General features: G+C 43.0%; 1 pseudogene; it reads right to left on the reverse strand.

The window, feature by feature from the left end:
- Window positions 1-1,954: 1,954 nt before the first annotated feature.
- Window positions 1,955-26,540, reverse strand: LOC124008036 (annotated as a pseudogene).
- Window positions 26,541-26,785: the final 245 nt, after the last annotated feature.

The following is a 26,785-nucleotide window of genomic DNA, read 5'->3' on the forward strand; positions in this document are numbered from 1 at the left end:
GACCCCAACCTAAGTTTATGCAAACGTCCAACTTCAACTATATTTCACGGTGCCATCAGGGGGAGGCCAACACACTGGTTTCATATTTAAACCTGTTCAGTCCCTTAGTCACGTAGATTAGAAATGTGAGGAATGTTGGGTAAGGTTGAAAGGCACATGCCGGATTTGAACTGGCAACCTAGCCTGTCAACCCATGTTTAAAGCCCTCCATTCACCTCCAACCTGCCTCCCTAAAAGGCTGCTGTTTATTTGTCTCACCTCTTGCAAGCTCTGCCCATTTGAGCTTTCATCCAACCAACCATTCACATGTCCTCAGAACAAGATTGGATATGGAAAACTGCTGCGTTGACAAAGGCAGCCTAATTTGGATATTTCTTCAGGTCTGAAAAAGATCTGTTCAAAAGACCAATTAGTGGAGAAAAATATCAGAATCAGGCTGCCTGTCTAAAACGCAGCCTACTTGGCCTTTATACACTGCCCCCAAAAATAAAGGGAACACTAAAATAACACATCCTAGATATGAATTAATGAAATATTCTTAATAAATAAATGCTTATTTTCATAGTTGAATGTGCTGACAACAAAATCACACAAATTATCAATGGAAGTCTAATTTATCAACCCATGGAGGTCTGGATTTGGAGTCACACTCAAAATTAAAGTGGAAAACCACACTACAGGCTGATCCAACTTTGATGTAATGTCCTTAAAACAAGTCAAAATGAGGCTCAGTAGTGTGTGTGGCCTCCACGTGCCTGTAAGACCTCCCTACAATGCCTGGGCATGCTCCTGATGAGGTGGCGGATGGTCTCCTGAGGGATCTCCTCCCAGACCTGGACTAAAGCATCCGCCAACTCCTGGACAGTCTGTGGCGCAACATGGCGTTGGTGGATGGAGCGAGACATGATGTCCCAGATGTGCTCAATTGGATTCAGGTTTAGGGAACGGGCAGGCCAGTCCATTGCATCAATGCCTTCCTCTTGCAGGAACTGCTGACACACTCCAGCCACATGAGGTCTAGCATTGTCTTGCATTAGGAGGAACCCAGGGCCAACCGCACCAGCATATGGTCTCACAAGGAGTCTGAGGATCTCATCTCTGTACCGAATGGCAGTCAGGCTACCTCTGGCGAGCACATGGAGGGCTGTGCGGCCCCCCCAAAGAAATGCCATCCCACACCATGACTGACCCACCGCCAAACCGGTCATGCTGGAAGATGTTGCAGGCAGCAGAACATTCTCCACGGCGTCTCCAGACATGTGCTCAGTGTGAACCTGCTTTAATCTGTGAAGAGCACAGGGCGCCAGTGGCGAATTTGCCAATCTTGGTGTTCTCTGGCAAATGCCAAACGTCCTACACGGTGTTGGGCTGTAAGCACAACCCCCAACTGTGGACGTCGGGCCCTCATACCACCCTCATGGAGTCTGTTTCTGACCGTTTGAGCAGACACATGCACATTTGTGGCCTGCTGGAGGTCATTTTGCAGGGCTCTGGCAGTGTTCCTCCTGCTCCTCCTTGCACAAAGGCGGAGGTAGCGGTCCTGCTGCTGGGTTGTTGCCCTCCTACAGCCTCCTCCAAGTCTCCTGATGTACTGGCTTGTCTCCTGGTAGCGCCTCCATGCTCCATGCTCTGACACTACGCTGACAGACACAGCAAACCTTCTTGCCACAGCTCGCATTGATGTCCCATCCTGGATGAGCTGCACTACCTGAGCCGCTTGTGTGGGTTGTAGACTCAGTCTCATGCTACCATTAGAGTGAAAGCACCACAAGCATTCAAAAGTGACCAAAACATCAGTCAGGAAGCATAGGAACTGAGAAGTGGTCTGTGGTCACCACCTGCAGAACCACTCCTTTATTGGGGGTGTCTTGCAAATTGCCTAGAATTTCCACCTGTTGTCTATTCCATTTGCACAACAGCATGTGAAATTTATTGTCAATCAGTGTTGCTTCCTAAGTGGACAGTTTGATTTCACAGAAGTGTGATTGACTTGGAGTTACATTGTGTTGTTTTAAGTGTTCCCTTTTATTTTTTTGAGCAGTGTATAAGCATCCTACCCACATTACACATGGTTCTTCTTTAGATAGTCACAAGTATGCATTTAAATTCTCGATAAACCTGTATATTTGGAAATGTTAATGTGGATAATGAAATACTGTAAGTGTGTTTTGAAGAAGGTAATGTGAAATTGTGGAAAGAGGCTTACAAAACCATCCTAGGAAAAGATGGTGTCAAATTGAGGAGCATTTTGGTCCCTTTAGTCAATGCTGATCATATTAACAAACAAAGAAAAGCAACTACATGTTTGTTGAAGATGTGACATAAGAGACAAGGCTTAAGTTATTAAAATACAATATTATTGTACAAACTTCTATGTTCTATGGAAAATCAATATCTGAAACTTGTAAAAAAAATAGGTACTGTTGCTATTGGTACATAAGAATGCATTTGGGAAAACATACATCCACTACGAAAACATTTAAAAACCAATGGACTCAATGTAGTTTTTAAAAATCGGAAGGTCTCTCCATACGGCCTCATTAGGGGATACGTTTGTAGTTCAATACATTGATAGGTAGGTATTCCTGCTTTTAAATTATCTAGATCTGCCCTTACAACCATCACTCATGTAAACAACGTGAGACTCACTTTGGTCAAGAAATTCTCAAAAATCCCTTATAGTATAATGACAGCATGTCTTTTCATGTGCGTACAATGGTGAAGTGTAATTTTCCATTGCATTTATAGTATATGAAATACACACGCCAATTTGTTCCATTGCCCAGTAAAGTGATTGCAGAGACAGTGCAGCATGTCAGGATAGTGTGCCCTGTGCAGTAAGATAAATCAATAGGAGTAGCAGCAGTTCAAATAGTGAACGATTTGAGGCACAAAGTATGAAAATGCAATGCTACTTCCATTGTTGTGTATTAAAGATGCAACACACATCAGCAAAGTGTCAATAAGGAAATACAGTTCCATAAATCTTCCTGATTTTGCATGCAAACAACTACCATAAAAATGGCATTTCAGTTTTTTTCCTTTTGACCAATCAGCTCTGGAAAAGATCGTATGTGATTGGAAAAAATATCAAATTGGGCAGCTCTCTCTTTCTGTTCGTCAAGTCCCTGCACCGTCACACAGCCGTCTCAAAGAAGACCACCACTCCATTGGCCATTTTTGGACCATGGCTGTTGCCGTTGTTCATATACGCCTGAATGAAAATATTGTGAATTGGTAAAGAAATCAAGTTAGGTTGAGAGAATGTGTGTGCTGGGTTGGAATACAGTGTCAGTGCTCACCTGTTTGGCTGATTCCAGCAGGGAAGCTGCCTCAGCCTTGCCCGTCTGCTGGACTATCCTGTAGAGGGCACTCTCCTGGTTCTGAAGAAGGACGTACGGCTCGTCAAACTCCTGGATCATACCAGCGCCTAGCACCTGAAGGCAGGGTCAAAAGTCAGTCATTCAACCTGGCTAAACTGGTCTGTAGTGAAATTATGGGGTTCCCAAACTTTCACTCAGGCCCCCCTTCCAGCATTATGGAACACCCCGTCTTTCTATGGGCAAGGGCACTGTTCATAAAACTGGTCACACCCCTCTTATCTACCATATGTCCTGCAATTCTTCATTTTGCCATGGGAATCAATAGGCTAAAAAACCTTAGCTGACATGGCCTAGATCTGGACATTTATGACAAGTTATAAATAGCTCTAAGGTCTGCAATGTCTGTCACGTCGAGGAAAACTGCTGATTCACTACCCAATTTCGAAATTGCACCTTGTGCATTCTACTATTACAACTTCCAGGATTAAGTTTAAATTCAGACCGTTCCTTAACCCCCTCGGGAGCTCCCCATAGTTTGGGGACCACTGATCTAGCGCTGTTTACAATAGAGTAAGCCTACTTCACTCTTCACTGGCTGAATTACTCAGCACCTTCAGAGAAGGGTAAACTCATTTCACTAAACAAACATAGGATAAGATCTCAGATCAACCTGAAATGAAAGTGAATAAAAGTACATCTCTCAACCTGCTCAGTCTCTTTTTTAAATCTCATATATACATGACTAATGAGGTGTGTGCATATGACAGATATACATCTATTTGATGGGAAGAGCTCTCACCAGAATGTGGTCGCTGTCTATGATGGTGTTGAGGCGGTGGGCGATGGTGGGAACGGTGCACTCCCTGAACTTGTCTCGTATCGTCTTCTGGATCAGCTCGTCTGTTCTACGGACACAGACAAGCAGTTCAGGAAAGACACAACCAGGATAAAGAAACACAATCACGCTTTCATTGACTACTAGATGCCTCCCACTCAAAGCACATCAGCTGCCTAAAGGACAGACTTGTGTGTGTGTGAGAGGCAGCTCTGTACCTGGGGTCCACGTTGGCTGTGGCCTCGTCTATGATGAGGATGCGGTTCTTCCTCAGAACGGCTCGGGCCAGACAGACCAGCTGCCTCTGACCCACACTGAAGTTGGAGCCCGACTCGGCCAGAACCGTCTCCATCTTATTGGGCAGCTCCTCCACCGCAGACTTCAGCTGGACCTGGAGAGGAAACAGTTACTGGAGTAAGAGCCTGATCAATGCCACCAAAAACACACATTAACCTGTATGTCAATACGTGAGAGTATGTCCCGCTACTGTATCAATAATAGTCTGCGGAGCAGTAGCTCTTGGAGAGCGTTCCACAGGTCCTCGTCTGTGTGCTGGCTGAAAGGGTCCAGGTTCTTCCTCATGGTGCCGGTGAAAAGCACTGGGTCCTGCAGAACAGACGGGCCACAAACAGAAAAATGTAATAAGCTCTAACAGAGCCATATCTGAACTAGAAGCCTTTCCTTTACTACATTCAGAAGGACTAAGAGACAGAGCAGCCACAGAAGACCCACCAACAGTAGCTACCTGAGGTATGATGGACATCTTCTGGCGCAGGTCATGGAGGCCGATCTCGGAGGTCAGAACTCCGTCAATGTAGATCCTGCCCTCTGGCTCTGCCAGGCGGAAGAGCGCCGATACCAGGGAGCTTTTCCCCGCACCGGTCCTGCCCACGATGCCAACCTTCTCTTTGGGCCTGAACATGGCCTTCATGTCCTTCAGGACCACAGGTCCGTCTGAGCTGTAGGAGAAGCTGACTCGGTCAAAGGTGATGAGGCCTTGGCTCGGCCACTCAGGAGGAGGACGCTTCTGGGTTTCCCAGGGTGCTTCACTCTCCAGCTCTGTGTACTCCACCACCCTCTCCACTGACGTCATCTGAGGATGGTAAATAAATAACCATGTCAATCAAACAAACCTGGTACTAATCTCATTTACCAGCCTACTCTTTGAGGCTGGGAACGTGGTTAACCTTGGTCTAATGCTAGTATGGCTTCTCAGCACTAAATTATACAACTTTAAATAACTTAAATTCCACACGCTACATTCTTAAGTGAGCTGTTTCAGCTGAACATTCTTGAATGACAGGATGCAACTTAAACCCTTCTGATTCTAATGAATCTTATTTCTACAGGTCACTGGCGCAGATCTCTGGGTTTGATTATTTTCCCTGTGGAAATTCATTCCCAGGTAAAATCTTTTAGATACTGTAAAAGGTCCTGGGCCTGGGGAGCTGGGGAAGGGACAATACCAGAGTTAGGACTTTGACGTGATCTTACCATGTTCTCCATCACCGCACTCTGACGAATGGTCCATTGGAAGTTCCCAAGAAGGGTGACTGCGTAGGACAACACCAAACCCACAGCTCCCGTCTCCAGCCCTGATTTGAACATTTACTCAATTCATTGGCTACACAGCATGTCAACAACCAGACGCCATGGATTACAGGCAACATCCGCATTGATCTAAAGGCTAGAACGGTCCCTTTCAAGGAGCCGGACACTAATCCGTACGCTCATAAGAAATCTCGCAACAACCTCAGTCGAGCCGTCAATACAGCACTAAGATCGAATCCTCTGGCACTGGTCGGATATGGCAGGGCTTGCAAACGATCACTGATTCCAAAGGGAAACCCAGCTGCGAGCTGCCCAGTGATGCAAGCCTACCAGACGATCAAAATGCCTTCAAGGCAAGCAACACTGAATCATGCATGAGAGCACCAGCTGTTCCAGACGACTGATCACACTCTCCGTAGCCGATGTGAGTAAGAACTTTAAACAGGTTAATATTCACAAGGCCGCAGGGCCAGACTGATTACCAGGTCGTGTACTCCGAGCATGCGCTGACCAACTGGCAAGTGTCTTCACTGATATTTTCAAACTTTCCCTGATCTAGTCTGTAATGCCTATATTTCAAGCAGACCACCATAATCCCTGTGCCCAAGAACACAAAGGTACCCTGTCTAAATTACTATGGCCCGTAGCACTCTTATCTGTAGCCTTAAATGCTTTAAAGGCTGCTCATGGCTCACATCAACACCATCATCCCAGACACCCTGGACCCAACTAATTTGCATACCACTCCAACAGATCCACAGATGACGCAATCTCTATTGCACTCCACACTGCCCTTTCCCACTTGGACAAGAGGAACACTTATGTGAGAATGCTGTTCATTGACTACAGCTCAGGGCTCAACATCATCATACCCTCCAAGCTCATCAATAAGCTAAGGACCCTGGGACTGAACACCTCCCTCTGTAACTGGAACCTGGACTCCTTGACAGGCCGCCCCCAGGTGGTGATGGTATGCAACAACCGTCAACACAGGGGCCCCTTAGGGGTGCATGTTTAGTCCCTTCCTGTACTCTGTTCAATCATGACTGTGTGGCCGCACACAACTCCAGCACCATCATTAAGTTGACAACACGATGGCGGTAAGCCTGATCACCGACAATGATGAGACAGCCTATTGGGAAGAGGTCAGAAACCTGGCAGTGTGGTGCCAGTACAACAACCTCTCCCTCAACATCAGCAAGACAAAGGACCTGATCATAGACTACAAGAAATGAAAGGCTGAGCACGCCCCCATTGATGAGGCTGTACTGGAGCGGGTCGAGAGCTTGAAGTTCCCTCTGTCCACATCATTAAGGATCTATCATGGTCCACACACACCAACACAGTCGTGAAAAGGGCATGACAATGCCTAGTCTCCCTCAAGAGGCTAAAAAGATTTAGCATGGGTCCTCTCTCTTTTCATACACCCCCCTCTCTTCCCCCTCTCTCTTTTCATACACCCCCCTCTTTTCCCCCGCTCTCTTTTCATACACTCCCCCTCTCTTCCCCCCTGTACCATTGAGAGCAACTTCACTGACTGCATCACCACTTGGTATGGCAGCTGCTTGGCATCCGACTGCTAGGCGCTACAGAGGGTAGTGCGTAAGGCCCAGTGCCGAGCTCCCTGCCACCCAGAACCTCTATGCCAGGCAGTGTCAGAGGAAGGGCCTAAAAATTGCCAGACTCCAGCCACCCATGTCAAAGACTTCTCCTTATTGCAAGGCAAGCACTACCGATCCACCAAGTCTGGAACGAACAGGCCCCTGAACAGTTTCAACCCAAAGCCATAAGAGTGCTAAGTAGTTAACTCTTATGGATCCCTTCGCACGCCAATCCCTCGATTTGACAACATCCAGTGAAATCTCAGCGTGCCAAATTCAAAAACACAAATACTCATAAGAATTCATAACTCAGCTACATAACTCAGATTTAATGATATAATTCATGCCTTACCTTTGAAGATCTTCTTCTGTTGGCACTCCAAAATGTCCCAGAAACATCACAAATCGTCATTTTGTACGATAAATTCCTTCTTTATATCCCCAAAATGTACATTTATTTGGCGCGTTTGATTCAGAAATACACCGGTTCCAACTCACCCAACATGCCTACGAAGTATCTAATAAGTTACCTGTAAACTTGGTCCAAACATGTCAAACAACTTTCTTAATCCAACCTTCGGTATCCTAAAATGTAAATAAATCGATACAATTGAACGTTTTATGGCTGCAGGGGCAGTATTGAGTATCTTGGATGAAAGGTGCCCATATCAAAACGGCCTGCTCCTACATTTACATTTACATTTAAGTCATTTAGCAGACGCTCTTATCCAGAGCGACTTACAAATGCTCCTCAGTCATAGTTGCTAATATTTGCATATTATTGTTAGTATTGGATAGAAAACACTCTGAATGTCAGAGTATAACAGAACTCATTTTGGCAGGCAAAATCCTGAGTTGAAATCAAAACAGGAAGTCAGAAATCTGAGCTTATATGTATTCACCAGAGTCCGCAATGAAATCCCCTTGAGATATGAATGATGTTGCACTGCCTAGGGGTTCCACTAGATGTCAACCTTCAATAGAAATTATAATGAGGCTTCTATGTTGTTGTGGGAGTGAATGAGAGAAGAATATATCAGATGTCCATCAAGCAGCCATTTTGTGATCGCACTTTTTCCTCATGGTAGTCACTTGCGTTCCATGGCTCACGAAGACAAGAAGGAAAACTCCGGTTGGAACTTTATTGAAGCTATATGTTAAAATATCCTAATGATTGATTCTGTACTTAGTTTGAAATGTTTCTTCGACCAGAAATCTCACTTTTTAAAGTTTTTGTCCGATATAACGCTGACCAGAATTAGCGTTTGAATATGTATACCAAACACGCTAACAAAAGAAGGTATTTGGAACATTTTCGAACAAAACAAACATTTATTGTGGACCTGGGATTCCTGGAGTGCTTTCTGATGTAGATCATCAAAGGGAATATTTATCATGTAATTTCTTGTTTATGTTGACGCCATCTTTGTGCTTTTACTTTTGAGCACCATCTCAGATTATTGCATGCATTTCTTTTTCCGTACGTTTAAAAAAAAAATCTGACACAGCGGTTGCATTAAGGAGAGATATCTCTATAATTATATAATGTGTGTAACTATATTATCATCTACATTTATGATGAGTATTTCTGTTGAATGATGTGGCTATGCAAAATCACTTGATGTTTTTGGAACGATTGAATCTAACGCTCCAATGTAAACTCAGATTTTTTAAATATAAATATGAACTTTATAAAAAAAACATGCATGTATTGTGTAACATGAAGTCATATGAGTGTCATCTGATGAAGCTAATTCAAGGTTAGTGATTCATTTTATCTTTATTTCTGTTTTTTGTGAATGCTATATTTTGCTGGAAAATGGCTGTGCTTATTGTGGTTTGCTGGAGACCTAACATTCGTTTGTAGTGCTTTCGCTGAAAAGACTATTTGAAATCGGACACTTTGCTGGGATTAACAACGAGAATAGCTTTAAAATGATATACAGTGGGGCAAAAAAGTATTTAGTCAGCCACCAATTGTGCAAGTTCTCCCACTTAAAATGATGAGGCCTGTAATTTTAATCATAGGTACACTTAAACTATGACAGACAAAATGAGGAAAAAAATTCCAGAATAACACATTGTATATTTTTTTATGAATTTATTTGCAAATTATGGTGGAAAATAAGTATTGGATGGATTGTGCTCGGGGTTTCGCCTGCCAAATCAGTTCTGTTATACACAGACATTATTCAAACAGTTTTAGAAACGTCAGAGTGTTTTCTATCCAAATCTACTAATAATATGCATATCCTAGCTTCTGGGCCTGAGTAGCAGGCAGTTTACTTTGGGCTGCTTTTCATCCAGAAGACAAAATACTGCCCTCTAGCCTTAAGAAGTTTTAAAGGCAATACTAATTGAGTATGTAAACTTCCGACCCACTGGGAATGTGATGAAAGCTTAAATAAATCACTATTATTCTGACATTTCATATTATTAAAATAAGGTGGTGATCCTAACTGACCTAAGACAGGGAATTTTTTACTAGGATTAAATGTCAGGAATTGTGGAAAACTGAGTTTAAATGTATTTGGCGTATGGCGTATGTAAACTTCCTACTTCAACTATATAAACAGGTGTGTGCCTTTCCAAATCATGTCCAATCAATTGAATTTACCACAGGTGGACTCCAATCAAGTTGTAGAAACATCAAGGATGATAAATGAAAACAGGATGCACCGGAGCTCAATTCGAGTCTCATAGCAAAGGGTCTTATGTAAGGTATGTTTTCAATTTAATACATTTGCAAAAATGTATAGAAACCTGTTTTCGCTTTGTCATTATGGGAAATTGAGTGTAGATTGAGGGGAACATTTTATTTAATCCATTTTAGAATAAGGCTGTAACGTGAAGTGAACGTGTCTGAATATTTTCCCGAATGCACTGTATATGTACATCAAGGTATTTATTATTTCTTTTCTATTATTTCTCTTCTCTGCATTGTTGGGCAGGGCCTGTAAGTGAGCATTTCACAGTTAGTCTACACCTGTTTTTATATGAAGCATGTAACAAATACAATTATTTTGATTAGATTTTATTTGATTTCATGAAACATTCTAATTATGTTTGACATACACTAGTGGTCAAATGTTTTAGGACACCTACTCATTGAAGAGTGTTTTCTATGGAATCATGTAGTAACCAAAAAAGTGTTAAACAAATCAAAAATATATTTTATATTCTTCAAATAGCCACCCTTTGCCTTGATGACAGCTTTGCACACTCTAGGTATTCTCTCATCCAGCTTCACCTGGAATGCTTTTCTTGAAGGAGTCCCCACATATGCTGAACACTTGTTTGCTGCTTTTCCTTCACTCTGCGTCCCGACTTATCCAAACCATCTCAATTTGGTTGCGATCGGGGGATTGTGGAGGCCAGTTCATCTGATGCAGCACTCCACCCCTCTCCTTCTTGGTCAAATAGCCCTTACACAGCCTGGAGGTGTCCAATTAGGTCATTGTCTGGTTGAAAAACAAAATGATAGTCCCACTAAGCCCTAACCAGATGGGAAGGCAGATCGCTGCAGAATGCTGTGGTAGCCATGATGGTTAAGTGTGCCTTTTTAATTCTAAATAAATCAGTGTCACCAGCAAAGCACCCCAACACCATCACTCCTCCTCCTCCATTCTACGGTGGGAAATACACATGCGGAGATCAGCCGTTCACCCACACCGCGTCCCACAAAGACACGGCGGTTGGAACTAAAAATGTCCAATTTGGACTCCAGACCAGAGGACAAATTTCCATCGGTCTAATGTCCATTGCTCGTGTTTTAGCCCAAGCAAGTCTCTTCTTATTATTGGTGTCCTTTTAGTAGTGGTTTCTTTGCAGCAATTTGACCATGACGTCCTGATTCACACAGTCTCCTCTGAACAGTTGATGTTGAGATGTATGTTACTTGAATTCTGAAGCATTTATTTGGGCTTCAATTTCTGAGGCTGGTAACTCTAATAAACTTATCCTCTGCAGTAGAGATAACTTTGGGGCTTCCTTTTCTGTGGCGGTCCGCATGAGAGCCAGTTTCATCATAGTGCTCGATGGTTTTTGAGACTGCACTTGAAGAAACTTTCAAAGTTCTTGAAATTTTCCGTATTGACTAACTTTCATGTCTTAAAGTAATGATTGACTGTCGTTTCTCTTTGCTTTTTTTGGAGCTGTTCTTGCCATAATATGGACTTTTTCTTTTACCAAATAAGGCTATCGTCTGTATACCACCCCTACCTTGTCACAACAACTGATTGGCTAAAACGCATTTACATTTTGCGTGTAGGGCAAAAAAAAGGTACCCATTTTGAAACGGCCTATTTCTCAGCCCCAGAAACTAGAACATGCATATAATTGTCAGATTAGGATAGAAAACACTCAAGTTTCCAAAACTGTAAAAAAATATTGTCTGTGAGTATAACAGAACTGATATTGCAGGCGAAAACCTGAGGAAAATCCAATCAGGAAGTGCCTCTTATTTTGAAACCTCTGTTCCTATGCATGCCTATCCTCTATTTAAAGGGATATGAACCAGATTCCTTTTTCTATGGCATCCCTAAGGTGTCAAGTCTTTAGGCATAGTTTCAGGCTTTTATTTTGAAAAATGAGCGTGAAAGACCATATTGCGTAAGTGGATAGGTGGGGGCTATCCGAGTGAGTTTTGCGCTACAGAGTAAAGCGGCCATTGTTTCTCCCGGTGTTATTGAAAAACCTACACACCCTGCTGATATATTATCGAATATATACTTTAAAAACAACCTTATAAAAAACGTTTGACATGTTTCTGTGGACATTATGGATATTATTTGGAATATACGTCTGTGTTGTCGTGACCGCTCTTTCCTGTGGATTTCTCAACATAACGCGACAAACAAACGGAGGTATTTTGGATATAAAAATAATCTTTATGGAACAAAAGGAACATTTGTTGTGTATCTGGGAGTCTCGTGAGTGAAAACATCCAAAGATCAAAGGTAAGCGATTAATTTGATTGCTTTTCTGATTTTCGTGACCTAGCTACTTAATGCTTAGTGTACACAATGTTATGCTTTGCTATCGATTAACCCACACAAACGCTTGAATTGCTTTCGCTGTAAAGCATAATTTTAAAATCTGAGACAGGTGGATTAACAAAAGGCTAAGCTGTGTCTTGCAATATTGCACTTGTAATTTCATGAATATGAATATTTTTTAGTAAAATTATTTGACTGTGGCGCTATGCTATTCAGCGGTTGCTGACAAATGATCCAGCTAACGGGATGGGTAGCGTCAAGAAGTTAACTTCTTCGAGATAGGGGGCGCTCTTTTAATTTTTGGATAAAAAACGTTCCCGTTTTAAACAAGATATTTTGTCACGAAAAGATGCTCGACTATGCATGTAATTGACAGCTTTGGAAAGAAAAAACTCTGACGTTTCCAAAACTGCGAAGATATTATCTGTGAGTGCCCCAGAACTAATGCTACAGGCGAAACCATGTTGAAATTTCATACAGGAAATGGTCCAGATTTGGAATGCGCTGTGTTCCAATGTCTCCTTATCACGGCTGTGAATGCGCCAGGAATGAGCCTGCACTTTCTGTCATTTCCCCAAGGTGTCTGCAGCATTGTGACGTATTTGTAGGCATATCATTGGAAGATTGACCATAAGAGACTACATTTACCAGGTGTCCGCCCGGTGTCCTCCGTCGAAATTATTGCGTAATCTCCAGCTCCATGCGCGTTTCCATTTTCTTCAGAGGAGAAAGTCAACTACCACGAATGATTTATCATCGATAGATATGTGAAACACCTTGAGGATTGACTCTAAACAACGTTTGCCATGTTTCTGTCGATATTATGGAGTTAATTTGGAAAAAAGTTTGCGTTGTAATGACTTAATTTTCGTTTTTTTTCTTACCCAAACGTGATGAACAAAATGGAGCGATTTGTCCTACACAAATTATCTTTTTGGAAAAACTGAACATTTGCTATCTAACTGAGCGTCTCCTCATTGAAAACATCTGAAGTTCTTCAAAGGTAAATTATTTTATTTGAATGCTTTTCTTGTTTTTGTGAAAATGTTGCATGCTGAATGCTAGGCTTAATGCCATGCTAGCTATCAATACTCTTACACAAATGCTTGTTTAGCTATGGTTCAAAAGCATATTTTGAAAATCTGAGATGACAGTGTTGTTAACAAAAGGCTAAGCTTGAGAGCTAATATATTTATTTAATTTCATTTGCAATTTTCATGAATAGTTAACGTTGCGTTATGGTAATGAGCTTGAGGCTATAAATAGGATCCCGGATACGGGATTGCTCGTCGCAACAGGTTAAGGAAAGAAATTACACAAATTAACCTAAGAATGCACACCTGTTTATGTAAATGCATTCCTGGTGACTACCTCATGAAGCCGGTTGAAAGAATGCCAAGAGTGTGCAAAGCGGTCATCAAGGCAAAGGGTGGCTATTTGAAGAATCTCAAATATAAAATACTTTGATGTTTAACACTTTTTTGGTTACTACATGATTCCATATGTTATTTGATAGATTTGAAGTCTTCACTACTATTCTACAAAGTAGATAATAGTAAAAAATAAAGAAAAACCCTTGAATGAGTAGGTGTTCTAAATCTTTTGACAGCGTAGCTTGGATAACTGTTTGGCACCAAGTGTAATACAAGTTGTTGCTAGGGAACAGGCAATGAGCCAAAGACTTTGATCAGAAACATTATCCAACCTCATTCAATTTATTTTATGTCATATGCAACCAACTTTGATTTCTACCAGCTTGTGTAATGAAGCCATAATAATTTATCCTCTTACCATCTCTGAGGAAGAGGCAGCCGAAGGCAGTGACAGTGACAAAGGCTGCGCAGATTCCATCCAGTCGGAGAGCGAACCATCGAGAGGTGACCAGGAACCAAGATTCTGAGTGCAGATCCTGATAAGTGTCAAAGGTGTTCTGGAATCTCTCCTCGGCTCCGAAGGCTCGGATCGTCCACAGACCTTAGAGGGACGAGGACAGGTGGGAGAAGACGGGACTCCGAGCTGCAGAACACAGGAAATACATCAACTCACACACGCCTGCAGACACAAAAGGAAACCGTACACATTAATAGAGAAAATGTACAATTATCATTTGTCCCTTGCCTCCCCTGTCCCAGTCAGTCCTGTCACTCACTGGTGGACTCCAGGCGTTTGACGTCCCGTGACGTCTGCAGGAAGTAGCGTCTCAGGAACAGGAATATGATGAGAAGAGGAACCACAGGGACGAGGATCCAGGGCATAACGGAGGCTGCCACCACCACTACGCCGATATTCTGCAGGATCGACTGTGGCAAGATCAGATACGCCCAGGAGACATGAAGAGATTTATGCAATATAGATAATGGATTGGGAAATCTATATCCTCGTGACAAAATACATAGATGTTCCCCTCTAGGGCTATACACTCACTTACCTGACTGAAGTCAACAAAGGTATTAGGTAACATGGAATCCAGCTGGCTGATGTCCTTGGAGAACCTGTTGAGGATTCTTCCTGTGACAGAACAGGAGAAAGTAATCCACTGTGCAAAAACGGGTTAAATCAACATTGTTTAGCCTCCCGGGTGGCGCAGTGGTTAAGGGTGCCCTACTGCAGCGCCGGCTGTGCCACCAGAGACTCTGGGTTCGCGCCCAGGCTCTGTCGTAACCGGCCGCGACCGGGAGGTCCGTGGGGTGACGCACAATTGGCATAGCGTCGTTCGGGTTAGGGAGGGTTTGCCCGGAAGGGATATCCTTGTCTGGGCGCAATGCACGCTAACCCCAGGTTGACAGATGCACGGTGTTTCCTCCGACACATTGGTGCGGCTGGCTTCCAGGTTGGATGCGCGCTGTGTTAAGAAGCAGTGCGGCTTGGTTGTGTATCTGAGGATGCATGACTTTCAACCTTCGTCTCTCCCGAGCCCGTACGGGAGTTGTAGCGATGAGACAAGATAAAACAATTGGATACCACGAAATTGGGGAGAAAAAGGGGGTTAAAAAAATAATAATAGGTTTGCCACATCAATTCAATGTGATGACATTTACTCAACGTGGAAAACTGATTGGATTTGAAAAATAGTCATCACCTGCTAAGAATGCTATTTTTGGAATTTGGCCTCTAAGGCCAGAGGTCACCGTAAATCAGGTCTGGCATCTGGGCCCCTGAGGCATTAAAATCGACCATGGGTGTCCTAAGTAATTAAGTTTCAAATGTATAATCTATTCAACCCCAAGGTCTCAGCCTTGATTTAATGCTTTGGCACGAGACACGGAAGGGTGAAACAGCGAACAGGTAAGGCACAAGTATGTAGTTCCGACCCTCTCCTCTGGAGGGGGAGAGATTTGCTGCGAACCTCTTAGAGGAACATTTGTCTATTAAACCTTTTAAATATAGAAGTTATATTTTGCATCTAGCATTTCTCCACAACTTGACAATTCCTAACAAATTTAAGGGAATTTAGTAAAAATTAAATTCTCCACCCAACTTTTAACCTAAATACAATGAGTGATTTTTTTTTTCTTCCTTCGTTGAATTGACATTGAATTGACAACTCAACCAAATGTAAATCAAAACTAGATGTTGAAATGACGTCTGTTCTCTCACCCAACCAGTTTGAAAGCATTTTGGAGGTCAGGACTAAATTACATGAAATTGTATTGTCCTCAACAAGAAAAAGGCAACACAAACAGATTCTATTTCATGCGAGGGGTTTCTCACCAATTGGGTTGATGTCAAAGAAGCGTACAGGTGTCCGGAGGATAGAGTTGAACATGCGGTTATGCAGAGACTGAGCAGCTTTCACCAGCACATTGAACATCACCAGACTCCTGGCAAAGCCAAAGATGACCAAGGCCAGAGTCAAACCTGAACACAGAAGGTGACTTGTCAGTCATTACCCGATTTCCCCAAGCTTCCTCCCAGGTAAGGGGACAACCTCATACTTAGAAAATATTCAGTATATTTAGGAATTCTCTTCTGTATACCTGCATAAATGTCCACATAGAAACCAAGATCCAATTCTTGAGTGATGTTGAGGCCATTTTGGACAATCACAGTGCCGTTAATATTGAGTTTCTCCTGCTCTCCTGCCCTGTCAATCAAACCGTCAGCGTTGTCATGTGAATATTCACATTGCTATGGTCCAACTGAACTGTGAAACAAATAATGAACTACTGTAACAATAGATGCTTCTCACCAATAGGCCAGCCACCAGTCCTGAAGAACGTACGCTACCTGTGGGTGACAAATTATATTATAGTTGGTTAGATCATTGTAATGTCATTGGTTCCAATGCCTTGATCTGTTCAGAGTTTGATTTTGCACGCATCTATCAGAAGTCAAAATGCTGGTATTTACTGTAGATGCTAGGAGGTAGAATGGTGACATTCACTGCCTGACATTTTGGATGTGTTAATACCTCTGCGATGAGACTGAAGAGGACTGTGCCCAGCATAACCAGGATGCTGGCTCCTGCGTTTAAGTACTTGAAGTAGAGGCTGGCGCCGATGTTGCCCTCTGATCGGCTCTCCTCTGCTACTGTCTGGACAGGGAGGAGACATGGACATAACACCCTGTTAACTAAAAGGAGGGACAATCTGGGACACTTCAGAATGAAAATCCTCCTTGTGACTGTATCTAAGGGCTTGAAAGGAAGTGGGTGGGGTTTGGACCCACCGAAAGCTGTTCAGCTCCATCTTTAACAGAGTGCATGGAGGAGGTGTGGGAGACCACTGAGTTCCAGGAGGAAATTGAGTTCTGGGAAAAGGCGTGTTTGACCACTGAGTGATTGTTGTTGGTTTGTGGCTCCTCCTCCTCGTCCCTCTTCAGCAGGGAGGCGAAGTCAACCCCAGAGTGCTGCAGCTCGGAGTATGTCCCCCTCGCCACCACGTGACCCTGACACACACACACACACACACACACATCACACCCTGCCCATCTTCTGGAGTCTGTATTCATATGTAAATGCATATGCCTTTGGGTGAACTATTCCTTTCATAAAGATTGACAGCAGACATGTTATGTTCTCAGCAAAGTAAAAATGTAATCAAATGCACCTGTGGTCATACGTAGGTTACAAAGCATGTGTAGAATGTTAAACCCTGCCAGGAACACACCTCCTTGAGGACGAGGATCTGGTTGGCTGCTTGGAGGTACTGCAACTGGTGGGTGACCAGGATGCGGGGCTTATTCTTCAGAATACCACAGATACACCTGGACACACATGGGGATACAGACACATGGAGAGGGACAGACACAGACAATTTAAGTGCAGTTTCACACTGCTGGTGAAGGCCTAAGGCTTGTTCTAACATCAGAGAATCCACATGACCATGAACATCCATTAACTTGTAAATGCTATACAAAAACCCATTCCTGCCCTAAAGAAGCAGCCAGTAAGTAGACCTAATCTGAGTCTGGGAAGAATGTAGTTCAGTTGTACTAAAGGATAGTGGGGTAAGTTGAGCCAAAGGGTTAGCTGAGCCACCCTTGTTTCTAGGAAACCATATGCAAAATGAATCATGTCACCAAATATTTAGGAAGAGGTCATAATTTCATAGTTGCACCACACCTCCGCAAATCATCTTGCTGCTCAATGTGTAAATGCATATTTCTAAACTGTAGGGCGTGGTGTTATATGTTGTAAATGGGTCAAATTTTGAGCTGCTATCTGCTGCCGTCTCTTGTAAAGTCGTTATTTATCTCAATGGGATGGGTCCGGTAAAATAAAGGTAAAATAAATACAGCCTGTTTAGCTGAAACTGTGGTTCACTCACTGTTCAAACAAGTGTCTCCCGACCTCAGCATCAACAGCACTTAGAGGGTCGTCCAGCAGGTAGATATCAGCATCCTGGTACACAGCCCTGAGACACAACAAGGCTTTCAGATAGAGACAGGAGGATATTCATCACATCTATAGAATGTACCACAACTCATTTCTATTCTGGTTTGAAGTGGAGCTGTGGTCTTACCGGGCCAGGTTCACTCTAGCTTTCTGTCCCCCACTGAGGGTGGCTCCTCTGTCCCCTATCACTGTCAGGTCCCCGTCTGGCAGCAGCTCCATGTCCTGAACACAGAAGGGACAAGAGAGAAGACTAGGGCTAACAGTCAAAACCTTTGCAAAGCTCCTAGAATAAAATACCATGAGAGCTCCATTCAGTCTCTTACCCTCTTGAGGGCGCAGGCTCTCAGGACCTTCTCATACTTCTGAGGATGGAGCTCTTTGCCAAACAGGATGTTGCTGCGGATGGTTCCAGGGAACACCCAGGGTTGCTGGGAGGCGTAGGTCAGCTGACCTTTGACCCTCAACACCCCCTTGTCGTGAGGCAGCTCCCCCAGTATGGCGCTGAGCAGAGAGGACTGTGGGAGATGGGCTGGTAAACATGTGAGCTGGCTGATATGGCTTACTACATATTTTACCAATATACACACACACACACTACATGACAAAGTATTCGGATACCTGCTCATCGAGCTCAGTTGTAGCTCAGTTGGTAGAGCATGGCGCTTGTAACGCCAGGGTAGTGGGTTCGATCCCCGGGACCACCCATACGTAGAATGTATGCACACATGACTGTAAGTCGCTTTGGATAAAAGCGTCTGCTAAATGGCATATATTATTTATTATATTATTCCAAATCCATGGGTATCAATATGGAGTCCCCCCTTTTGCTGCTATAACAGCCTCCACTCTTCTGTGAAGGCTTTCCACTAGATGTTGGGGACTTGCTTCCATTCAGCCTCAAGAGCATTAGTGATGTTGTGCGATTAGGCCTGGCTCACAGTTGGTGTTCCAATTCCTCCCAAAGGTGTTCGATGGGGTTGAGGTCAGGGCTCTGTACAGGCTTGACAAGTTCTTCCACACCGATCTTGACAAACCATTTCTGTACGGACCTCGCCTTGTGCACGTGGGCAGTGTCATGCATTGACACTATGCATTTGGGCAGGTAGCGTTCTCCTGACATCAGTCAAACCCAGATTCGTCTGTCGGACTGCCGGATGGTGAAGTGTGTTTCCAATGCTCCAGAGTCCAATGGCGGCGAGCTTTACTACACGACTCCAGCCAACACTTAGCATTGCGCATGGCCATTTTAGGCTTGTGTGCAGCTGCTCAGCCATGGAAACCCATTTCATGAAGCTCCCGATGAACAGTTCTTGTGATGACGTTGCTTCCAGAGGCAGTTTGGAACTTGGTAGTGAGTGTTGCAACCCAGGACAGACTTTTTTTTTACACATCTCGCTTCAGCACTCAGCGGTCCCGTTCTGTGAGCTTGTGTGGCCAACCACTTCGCAGCTGAGCCATTGTTGCTCCTAGACGTTTCCACTTCACAATAACAGCACTTACAGTTGCCCGGGACAGCTCTAGCAGGGCAGAAGTTTGACGAACTGACTTGTTGGAAAGGTGGCATCCTATGACGGTGCCACTTTGAAAGTCACACAGCTCATTCTACTGCCAATGTTTGTCTATGGAGATTACACGGCTGTGTGCTGGATCTTATACACTTGTCAGCAACGGGTGTGGCTAAAATAGCCGAATCAATTAATTTGAAGGGGTGTTCACATACTTTTGTATGTATAGTGTACTATGTATGAACTCTGACCTTTCCAGACCCCACAGGTCCAATGACAGCAACGAGCTGCTCCGACTTCACTGTGAGTGACAGGTTCTGGAGAGATGGGGTGTCCAGACACTGTGGAGAGAGAGAGAAATTACATTTCATAGCAATACATGAAACCACCACACAGGACAGGCGTATTCTTGTTTTGTATATCAACATTTGGACATTCAACATTTGACCAGAATATTCACCTTGTCCCAGTAGCAAATTAAGTCCTTGATCTCAACAGAGGAGTCTTTCTTTTCCTCCGGGGTAAATCTCATGTTGGGTCTCTCAATCTCCTCCAACAGAAGGAAATTCTGTGGGTCAACAGAGAGATGATGCAGCCAAACAAACCTTACTGAACCACAATAACTCATTGCACCTAGGTGCGACACAGCAGCCATTTTGTGCCAGATGATCTATAGAGTACCTTGATCCTGCGGATACTGATGATGGTCTCGAACACCTTCTCTATGGCCTGTGGGAAGAAGAGGGTCACTGTGATCTTGATGGCACCATATAGAGACACTGCCACAAACACCCGGCTGGCTGAGATGGTGTTCCCCAGGAGGACGTAGACAGCGAAGGTGATGAAGACTATGATCTTACTGGCCGCAAAGAAGGAGACCATGTTGAGACCTCGCAGGTAGGAGCTTGACATGATCTTGGAGATCTCTTCCCTGAGGGAAGAATGAAAGAAGCCTTTCTATAATAATAATGCAATAAAACAAAACATTGCGTTACACATCTGTTAAACCTTTCCATTGATGGATTCTAACTCCTAAACTTGGGATAAGGCTAATTATCAGGTATCCTATTGAAATATGGAGTGCTTAGGTTTAGAGGGCCTACACCAGAGGTTAATGATATCTGTAGGAGGAAGGTATATAGTGTGTACTATTAAGCTTGGAATGTGTTGAGTGCAGGGAAAGCGATCACGTGGCAGGCATTGATAAAAGGAGTGAGCACTTCGGGTTAGAGGTCAGGTCAGATGAAGTGAGGAAGAACAGATATCACTAAGGTTCTGTCGAGCAACAAAGATGCAATGGCTTTTCAGATGTGTTGGAGGTTCCTCAGCTTAGGAGGAATGGTTAAATATCAGTGCTTGTGTGAACAATGTATTTGTCTGATGCAGCTGTATTGACCTTCTGGGAAGAATAAATTTGGTTTGAGCTTTCATAGTGACTGAGTTTTTACTCAGAATTAGAACCAAACACCATTAACCTATAAAAGTCTAAGCCGTGGGGGGGGGGGGGGTCATATCATGGATCATTTAGCTATTTGAATTGGAATTGTAGGACCCCTTTAGGTGTGTTTATTTAAAAAAGTTTTATATTTTTGTTATTTGATAAAATATTGAATTTGGCCTTCACTGTAACCCATAGACTCGCACCGAATAACACATTCATAAATGACAAAAAAAGAAAAAGTCAAAATTAATCATAAATGAATAAGGTTCTAGTAGATAAGAAAGCTCACGAAAATATTTACTGTTTTTGGACACCTATTTAACCCTTTTTATTTTTGATGGCACAAAAATACCTTCATACTTCCACTCCTTTGTATAGTCTACCTTCAGATGAGTTCCGTGACACTTGTTGGGGTCGTAGAGCAAAAACAGTTCATCATTGTGTTCAGGAGAGTCTCCCATTTCCACAGTGGGGTCATATTAGTCTGTAGCCCAAACGGTTCGGACGCTACAGACAGAAGTTGGCTCATTAGCATTACTGAATATTTAAGAGTCCAGTGGGGCTTGTGGGTGTTGTAGACCATAGAGTGGTCATATTAGTTAGTAGGCCAAAACGTTTGGATGCTGCAGACATTTTCCGGGTGTCTAACGGTCTGACGAACAGCGCTGTAGCTCTGCTACTTTCCACCACAGTTGCAGAAGGCTCTTCCGCAAAAAGACCTAGCTAGCCAAAAGTTCCTTTAAAAATTGCAATTCATTTTCTCAAATTGTGTTTGTCCGTTTCCCCATGCAAAAAAACATCTAGCTTAAACTGACAGATTTTACTGGTGATTTTTTTTTTAATGATGTCCATTAGATTGACGCACAGATGCGTCAATAGACTGAAGAATTTTAAGAGGTTTTTCACTCATTGAGGAAACATGGAAGAAGAACGGCATAATTACTATTACAGCTTTTGTGCACTTTGCTGCAGCCAGGAATATGGGAGATTGTGTTTTGGGAATGGGAATTCCACAAATGCCCAGACATTCCACTAAAAGCTACCATAGAATGTAACATTCTGAGACAAATAAATGCAACGTATCCTTGTGTTAAAGAACAAAGAGAAGCAGAAAGACTACAGCCAGGTCTCAGAGAGGGATCAGGGGACCAGACCTGTGATGTAACTGATAGTCGTTTGTTGGCAGCTGGTGAAATGCATGTGGCTTTGCTCCCTCTGAGAGGCCCTGCTAGGGGTGCCTGGCACTCAGCCAAACACTATAAATTGCACATGCAGACACCGACTTCTAGGAAGAATTTAACTCACTTAAAACCTCTTAGGATGTAAGCTGCGTGGTTAATGTACCGGTTCCGACCAACATTTTCGCTTATATATCAATCTGTGAATACCGTAGATCGAAAGGGCTTGTATTGAGCGATAGCGCTGGTTCCCTCGGATACAGTAGTATAACATTTTTAGAAGCATTGGACCAGAACCGTGATACTGTTTGACGTCTAAATTGGAACATTATTCATGAAGATTAGCCTGTGTGACGTAGGATGTGAAATCTGAAAACACTTGAAGCTGGGATGTACCTCCTACCATTTAATTTTCTCTTCAGACTGTCCATCAACCCCTGGCTGAACATACATCACAGCCATGGACAAAGCACATGCCTGCAAGCGTTACATCGTAGCACAGCAGGAGAGAGTGGTTTCATCACGGAAAAATAAAAGATTTTAAACAAAAAATATATTTGTGTGTCATAGATGGACAAGATTAATATGAGATGAAAGGAGAGTTCCTAAAGAGTTCAGGAAGCCAAGTTAGAGCTCTGTGACATTCACAGTGATGGGGGCAGACGTTTGAATCAAGAGCGAACTTTAGAAAATATGAACATTTTCTCAAACAATAAACAGATATGTATTTTACAGTTTTAAGGAATGTGAAATCTTACTAGTTTTCGAATTTTATTATGCTATATTTAGAAAGCACATAAATGCATAATGCCCAGTTTACAATTGGATCATTCATCCCCCTCCTCTCCCCAGGTCGTTGCTGTAAATGAGAATGTGTTCAGTCAATTTAACTGGTAAAAATAAAATGCATAAATAAAATCAAATTTAAAAAGGAAATAGTTTTGTTGAACAGGAAATAACAAAATATTTCACTGTGTACTTGAGCTTGTGTCGTTAAGTGTCTACACCTCAGCAATTTATGACTATTTTTACCAGAAAGGTACGATTTTAACCTTTCTTTGAGTATGCATTACTAGTTATTGTTTATGACCCTCATGATAAATAATTACTTTTGGGGATTATATAGATTACATTTAACTGGTTAATCCCAAAAATGTCTCCAAGTTTTCACCATCATTGTAAAGCCCTAGTTATTCTGTTGCTTTGACAAAGTAGTTTCTCAAGATGATTATTTATTTAATGTGAGTGATTCATCTTATCACATGAAATGTCTGTCCCTCATTTTAAGGTCAACTCCGTTACATTAACTGAACTCTGGTTTTAAAGGAAACAAACGTTTTATAGCCAAATCATAGTATAATAATGTGTTTTGCGGTAGAAAACTGAGTGGGTTGAGCATAACCCTGTTACAACAAGCTTCCATTCCCCCTGTTAATGGGATTTACAGATGATTTAAGATATCTCGAATGAGCCATTTATCATATTTTTGCGATATTCCTACCTCGAGAAATGTGTCATTTAACTGAGGGTCTTCTGGCACATTTTTCCTATTTACCTGCCTCTTTAGTCCAGGGTGCATTGCATGGTGCCGTTGCCAGAGAAATTATAGAAAGAGATAGGAATCCAATGATAAAAAAAACGTAAAACGCCCCACCCAGCAGACTGTCGGCCAATCGCATTCACGGTGTCATGTGGTTGCTAAACTAATCATCACACAATCCCTTCGCAAAGCAAAGTGTATATGACAAGAATCCTGTCCATTTTCCTAGAAAGTACGTAATGTCACGATTCCAAAGCTATACGATATTACAGATAAGTTAAATACCTCACATCTCGGGAAAATATTTAATGTTGTACTTTTTGTTGACGAAATTCATGCTAATGTTGGGTTTCTGAGCTCGGGCCCAAGACTCCCATTCACTCCTCGAAGAGCACTCCTTGTCCCAGAATCACTCCGAATAATCCAGAATGCACCGCGCGGCCCAGTAACGTAGCATGGGTAAGGTTTCCTATCTCCTCAAAAGTATATCTGTCGTTGTGAATGTTAGACCACATCGATCTGCAGTTTTGATTGTAGACTCCTAAATTGAGAGTGCAGTTTGTTTAGACAATTTTACAGCTAACTACAGTAGCTTTGTGTCACAGCATCGTCGGACTGAGCTTGTTGTCATTGCAGGCAATCTCAATGCTGTGCATGACAGGGAAGACATCCTCCCTCATGTGGGTACCCTTCCTGCAGGCTGACATGACCCTCCAGCACGACAATGCCACCAGCCATTACTGCTTGTTCTGTGTGTGATTTCCTACATGACAGGAATGTCAGTGTTCTGCCATGGTCAGCGAAGAGCCCGGATCTCAATCCCATTGAGCATGTCTGGGACCTGTTGGATTGGAGGGTGAGGGCTAGGGCCATTCCCCCCCCCCCCAGAAATGTCTGGGAACTTGCAGGTGCCTTGGTGGAAAAGTGGGGTAACGTCGCACAGCAAGAACTGGCAAATCTGGTGCAGTGCATGAGGAGGATATGCACTGCAGTACTTAATGCAGTTGGTGGTCACACCAGATACTTACTGACTTTTGATTTTGACCCCCCCCCCCTTTTGTTCAGGGACACATTATTCCATGTCTGTGGAACTTGTTATGTCTCAGTTGTTGAATCTTATGTTTGCTGAAAATAAACACAGTTGATGGAGGTCGTTTCTTTTTTTGCTGAGTTTAGTTTTTACCTTCTGACATCATTGACCAGTGCTGAGAAGGGCTTCTCCCAGGCATACATTTTGATGATCCTGATTCCAGACACCACTTCATTCATGGTGCGTATCCTATTGTCAGTCAAGGCAGCTGTTTTACTCCTGCAAGAAAAGTAGGTCACTCAGTCAGATCTCCTTGTGAACAGAAACTGACGTTTCCTGAGTTTAACGAATCGATGGCAATGTATATAATTGCATTTAACTAAGATAACTCTTTCGTAGAATGAGAGAAGTCTGCATTGCATTGGGGTTTCATAACACCTAATCAAGGCTATTACTTCCAGCACTTGTGTTGTTGATTGTGTGAACAACTGTCCAAGCAAGAGTTCACAGTTCAATTGCCAGTCAACATGCCAGCCAACATATGAAGCTAACTTTTCTTCACATGTGCTTGGAATGTTCTAAGAGGTAAATCATTACAGTCAAAACAGAAAAGGGGTTTAAGAGAAGGACATCATCATAACATATAGGTTGACCTATGGGTTACCATTGAACAGGTAGCTCTGACATAGTCAATGAAGCATAGGAGCCACTCACTGAAAAACATTAGCCCCTATAGATAAGGACGAGGTCAACTTTTCTCAAGAAGACCCCACTAAGGTCAAGCCATGTAACTTATGTAATTCACCTGAGGGAGCCGAAGAGCTTTCCAAACATGGTCTGTAGTGGCAGGAGGAACACAAGGACAGCCACGCCTGCCAGGCACGACGGGCCAATCTCATACCACAGGAGTATGCTAACCACCACAGCCTGCAGAGGTGCTATCCAGAGGTAGTGCAGATTGATGGTCACCTGCAAAGACCAGTGATCCTTGGTTCACTTAGCTGTTACATGTTTCTATGTAGTTGCATTGAGCATAACAAAGATGATAATGATCCTTCGAGCTGGATTCATGACCTACTACAGCGGCCAACAGGCCACGCTTTGTCTTCATAAGCTGCATGGGCTCCCCATGTTATATATTTATATACATTTATATTTGTTCAGTCTGGTTTGATTTTAGCATCGGATAACTGTAAACATTTGTGCTAAGCAACCATCTGCATTTTCCTTTCATCCATGACTTTGTTCTCTCCGTGTGGATTTAACTTCTATACTTTAGTTGCAAGGACAAGATGACAGACGGCTCAAAGGCATTCCAGATATTGGTGCATTCCATTCCTGTACATTTGACGAAGGGTCAAATCAAATCAAATTGTTATATATGGGGCCTCTGTCAGATAAGCTACAGCCATACTCTTCAGAAACCTACGGAATGAACCGAGGGAGATGATGCGCTGGAACCATTTCATCCAAAGGAACTGCATGCACTTCCTGCTTTTACCTCATCAAACTTGTTGACATCGTTGGATAGCAGGTTCACCATTTGTCCTGTGGTTGTTTCTCCCGTCGCCGCGCTGCTGAGACACAGGGCCTATAGGGGAAATTACATTTACTAGCAAATTATTCTTGAAGATTTTAGTTTGTATAAGGCTGTATGCAGGTATGTAGCGTATAATGACCTTCTTGTAGATCATGTGACACATGTATCTTCATGCCGGTCCTCTGGACGTGGTAGTAATAATGAATTTGGAGGACGCTCAGCGCAACGGTGGACAGAGAGATACCAGCAGCGTAGTATCAGTGCGTCCATATTTCAGGATCGTAATTCTCAAAGAACCCCCTGGATCACCTTAATCAGCACTATATGGATAGAAAAAACACTTAACATTTGACCTATGTACATATAGTACATGTTATGTTCAAGAAGGGTTTCGGTGAAACTAAAGAC

Source organism: Oncorhynchus gorbuscha, linkage group LG21, assembly GCF_021184085.1.
Source record: "Oncorhynchus gorbuscha isolate QuinsamMale2020 ecotype Even-year linkage group LG21, OgorEven_v1.0, whole genome shotgun sequence".
NCBI classification, from domain to species: domain Eukaryota; kingdom Metazoa; phylum Chordata; class Actinopteri; order Salmoniformes; family Salmonidae; genus Oncorhynchus; species Oncorhynchus gorbuscha.